This window comes from Humulus lupulus, chromosome 6 (genome assembly GCF_963169125.1).
Source record: "Humulus lupulus chromosome 6, drHumLupu1.1, whole genome shotgun sequence".
NCBI classification, from domain to species: Eukaryota; Viridiplantae; Streptophyta; class Magnoliopsida; order Rosales; family Cannabaceae; genus Humulus; species Humulus lupulus.
Window position 1 is genome coordinate 213,287,591 of NC_084798.1, and position 5,891 is coordinate 213,293,481.

Here is a 5,891-nt window from a genome sequence, read left to right on the forward strand (position 1 = left end):
GTGTTATCCACAAGAGACGCAGTCTACATTTATTACTGTAAATCCCCTAAAATCGTGGGATATTATTTGGTTAGTTATACGCCCCCTGGTCATTAGGGGACGTTTCCTTTTATATCTGATTATAGGCATTTAAAGCCATTTATTTTATTTATACAAAAAGAGTAACCATCCAAAATATGTGGGATAGTATTCTGCAACCTTCTCTATAAATAGAGAGGTCATGCACCATTGTAATGGATCGAAATTCTGAACCTTGAGAGAAAACTCTAAAGAATTCATGCTTAAGAATTTTCAGAGATAATCTTAAGTTTAATAACAGAGACTCGTGGACTAGGCAGATTTAACTGCTGAACCATGTAAAAATCGTGTGTTTGTGTTGTCATGTTTTAATTGGCCATTATCAGTTATTGTTTACGTGCTCTCCTTTCACTGTTGACGAAAAGCGGCGTCAACAAACTTAAATGTAAAATATAATTAAGTTATAATTAATATTTTCAAAGAATTAAATTGATTTATTTTATAATTGAAAATATTGTATTATGATTTATTTTATATTTATTTTGTAGGGAATTTATGCTCTTGAAAAGCAATGAAAATGATGAAAAAAATGGCATTTTTGTGAAGAATAGCAAAGGAAATTGACATTTTCCCAGCTGTGGGCCTGCCCAGCCTTTAGGCCCGAAGCTCCAGCTCCTTGCAGCCACTTCCTGGGCCCGTGCCAGGCCCATTTCCTCCACCTCCTTCAGCACTTCCAGCTGCTGCCACCTCACGCTAGGGCTGAGCATAAAATCCGAAAAATCGAAAAAACCGTATACACCGACCTTCCGAACACCGAAAAAACTGAAACCGATTAAACCGAACACCGAAAAAACCGCCAACGGCGCAAACCGCCACTGTTCGGTTGGTTTGAAAATTTTGTTCGGACCGACCGGCGAAACCGAAACCGACCGAACAATATAATATATAATAATATAATATTATATAATTATTAATTATTAAAATTATTAAATAAAAATAAAAAATATATGAAATTATGTTCTATATATTTATGTTTTAAAAATGCACAAAAATGGATTCCAACAATCCAAAAATTTTAGTATTTTAACTAAAACTTTAAAAAAAAAATAAAAAAAAATTCGATTTGGTCGGTTTAACCGACCAAACTGCGGTCCAAAATGGTTGGTTTTTTCTTTTAACTAGTTTGGTCGGTCGGTTTTTGAATTGCACCAATCCGGATCGAAAACCGAATTCTGGATTTTGTGTTATGAAAAAACCGCCCAAACCGACCGATGCTCACTCCTACCTCACGCCTACCAGCTGCCCTCTTCAACCAAAGCACCACATTGCCTTAAGCTGCTTCAATCTTAGCCGCCTGACTCCAACCTTACACCAACAAGTCAAGGCCAGCCCATTTCTCCTTCAGCACTTGCCTCCTGCCCCATTTCGGCCCAATCACCTGATACACTCCAGCTGCCACTTGATGCACCCACGCCTACTTCCATGAGCCTCCAACAGCCACCCACATGCATGCTTCAAATTCCTTGAGCCCACAATTTGTACTCTTGTTCCCTATATTCAAAAATACCACTTTTTACCCTACTTTCTACACATTTTACTCCCAAAACATCATTATTACACCCTATAATTTACCCCTATTTGCTTTATTATAATTAATTAAATTAATTTAATAAATTTAATTAATTTAAATTGATTATTTTAATTATCATTTTTTGGCTATAAATAAGGGAGTTTGGTGTCCATTTTAAGGGGAGGTTGCCATACAAAAAATTCTTACCACTTTCAAACCTCTCTATTCTCTTCATCTTCTTCTTCTTTTTGGTTATTTTCTATGTATTTTTAGAGGAAAAATTTGGGGGTTCATCCTCCAAATTTTCCTATTTATGTTTGTAATTTTTAGTTTGTATTTGCTATTCTAGTTATGTGTTTCTAATCTTTTTAAGATTATTAAGGTGAAGATGAAGCAATTTGTAACTAGATAGTGTTTATTTTGTATGTTGATTTCCCATTTTGTGCAACAAAGTTTATGAAATTTTCTTCTTCAAATATCTTCTTTCATCTTAAATATCATGTATTTTGGATTATTAGCACATATTTACACTTTGTTCTTCATTAGTGCAAAAACATAATATTCTTTGTGTAAGATGTGTCATTAAATTGTACACATCCATGCTTAGAACAAAAATATTATGTTTTGCCTTATAAATAATGTTCATTGATTTATTTGTTATTTCATTAGATTGATTTATACTAAATGCTTTGAAATTATAATTTTGAAAAGTGAAGAAAAATCCTATCTTTTTAGAAGTAATTTGTGCTTAAAATTATAAATATATTTGGAAAATGATAGTTTGAATTATTTTAACTATCACTAAAATTTGGGAGTCAATGTACTTATAAATATTATTGAACTTATATTTTATGGATTCTAATCCTTAATAATATTATTTTACTATCTTGATTTCTATTATCAATTTAGTAATATATATTGTCTTTAATTTCTATATTATTGTCTTTTATTTTATTTTCATTATTCAAAATTCTCATCAATCTTTAGAACTAGGTTAGAATTTATTAATTTTGGTTTAAAATAGTTTTCTTTTCAATTTTAGACAACTCATTTGGGTTCGATCTCGTGTTTACACGAACACTATTCTATAAATACGATTCGTGCGCTTGCGAGTATAAATATTTAAAACATACCCGTGTTGGGTCCATCAGTCGCGCCTACCAGCATCCCAGACCGCAACCTGAAATAGCACGCTGGTCCTAGGCCGCAGCCAGGTGTGCTGACAGCCAAATCCCAATTTTTCGTTTTTCAATTTTGAAAAGTTTTAACATCTCAAGTAACTCATAAATCTTCATTTTAATTCCATAAACATCCAATTAAACATTGGTAACAACCAAGGGGTTGGTGGAATTTGAAATTTAAGGGATGTCTTAAAACTCTATAAATAGGAGCATAATAATGCTCACTTGTATGACACACAATTTTCTATCTACAAAAGACTTGGCTGGAAAATACACCAAAATGCTTGACAATTCCAGATAGTTTTTTCCAAACTTGAGAGTCTCTTAGTGCTTAGCGAATAGGGGGTAATAAGTTTTTTGACACTTTAATGATCCCCACTACTCTACACTTTGGTTGTGTGAGTGTTAGAGTGTTCTTGTTATTTTTACTTTGTTTTCTATTTCCTATTATTCTTATTTTTTTTTCTTCAAGTTCTCTTCTTCGTTCTTTATATTGACATGTACTATTTTGTTATGAGTTTGTAATTTTCTTTTCCTCTACTTCTTCTACATCCTTTCTATTTATTTGTATTTTTAGCAATTGAATTGTAACATTTGTTTTAATCAAGCATCTTATCTATTGTATTTGATTCTTTGAGTTGTATGTTGATTCCTATATATTCCATTGAATAATATATTCTCAAACATAAATAATTAATGAACATACAAATAAAACTTTATTTATTTTTTAATAGTTTGTTTTTGGTCTTTCAACTATTGGATTTAGTTTTATTTATTTATTTATTAATTATTAAAATCTAACAAAAAATTGAATATTTAAAGGGAATAACAAACAAAAATATTGGGTCAATGAGACTGTCTAAATACAGAGGCTCGATCATTTAGAAGAGAAGTTACTCTCACTATAACTTCACTCTTTCACACACATTTCACTCACTCCACCTGTCCAAAATTAAATCTTTGAAAAAACCAGAACTCAGATTCATCAAATGAGACTTAGAATCATCATCACCATCACCATCTTTTTCTTTTATTGGGTATAAATGAACTGAGAAAGTTCTATGGTTCAAGCAAAATGTCAATGGATTCTTTGCTTCTGGGCTCCATTACAACTCCTTGTATACTATCAAAATGCAACTACCCATAATTACAATATATTCTCTTAATTACTAATTGATCATTACATTTAATACATGAAATCATATATTTTTCTTTTCGAGAAGTAAATCTCAGAACCCGAGGGATTTGCTTGCACATTTTCGAGAAGTAAATCCCAGAGCCCGAGGTATATTATGTGGTGTAGAAGTAATGAAACTGGCCTCCACATACATTTTAAATATCTAAAGGACTTTCCAACGTTAGTTCCGTGGTACACCACTATTACATATATATTCACTATTTACTAATTGTTATGAAAATATACATGCAAGTATATACAATTGTAATCAAATAATGAAGTAAAATTATCATTTTTCAAAGAGATTGTTTACTAATCACCAATATCCTTATATCTATACTATTTGACAAACGAAAATTGAATGATGAATAATTAATCATAATAAATTATCTTAATTGAGTAAATAAAGTAAAAGAATATGTAAAACTATGAATTAACATTCTTTTAGAAGAATTTGAGTTTTCATTAAAAGTTCAAGTTGCTCCGACAGGATTGCATCATGTTACAACAATCACGGAACACAATTTTATCTATTTATTAACTTGTGTGATCTTGTGAGTTAAATAACTTTTGCAAATGCATCAATCATGATTCCTTTAAATATTGCAAAATAATCTTACTGTGTGATTAATTATCTGATATGCATATTTCATATATCTCACTAATCAATGCAAGAATTAAAATTTTTGAAAATGAATATGGTTCATGTGTTGAACTAAGTTGGTGATTGGTTTGCTGGGTCAACTGAGTGAGTTGCTCAGGCAAATCATGTTTTCTTGAAATATTGCCTATTTTGTGATTGTCTTTGATTTTACATAATCAATTTGATAGCTGTGAAGGTTCTTGATTAGTTCTTGAAAATGTATTTTTAATGTTCTTAAGTGTTAAAATAATTAAGTTTTAATTAATATTTTTATGAAATTAATATAATATATTTTATTATTGAAAATATTTGATTTGATTTGAATTTATGTTTATTTTGCATAAATAATAATGCATTGTGGCAAATATAAAGAAATAAATTAAAAAGCAATAAAGATGCAAGCTTTGAAAGAGAAATTGACATTTTTTAAAATTAAAAGCCCACAGAAAAATGACATTTTTAGGGAAAGAAGCCCAAAAAATAGAAGTGACATTTGTACAATGGAATCACATATTCATATTTAAGGGGGGATTTTTAAAAAATATTGATTTTATACCATCATTGTGTAAAAATATGAGAATTATACTTTTCTTAATTTGTATGGGAAAATTTATTAAAGAAAAATTAAAGTATGAGATATATAATTAGTAGCTAACAAAAATATGGAAATGCCATATTTTTTTATCATATTTTTGTTATCTTTGATTTTAAAGGTTATTTTTTTTTATTTTTTTTTCAATTTTAAAATTTTTCTTTCACTTTTAAATTATTTTTTCCGTTATTTTTTTCCTTACTTATTTTATTTTCCATGTTTTTTACCAATTTTTTCCTTCATTTTTTTTCTTTCCATTTTTTCATTCTTCTTCTTTTCAATTTCATTCATTTATCTATTTTTTTTTCATTTATATTGTTTTTTTTTTCATATTTGTTCAATTTTCTTTCCTTTTCCTTTTTATTTTTTTTCCTTCTATTTTTTCCTTCATTTTTGTATTTAATATTTTCTCTTTCCATTTTTTTTCTTTTTACACATATGAGCTTTTTTTCTTTCTTTTTTCTTCTTCAATTTTTATTTTTTTTTTAACAAATTTTTATACAAATTTTTTCGTTCATATTTTTTTCTTTCCATTTTCCATTGTTTTTCTTTTTCTTCTCCTTCTTCTTTTTATTTTTATTCATTCATCTATTTTTTTTCCTTCATCATTTCTTTTCTTCTGTTTTTTTTTTCTTCATATTTTTTAAGTTTTCTTTCTTAAGTTTTTTTTTTCATTTTTGTACTTATTCTTTTCTCATTCCATTTTTTTT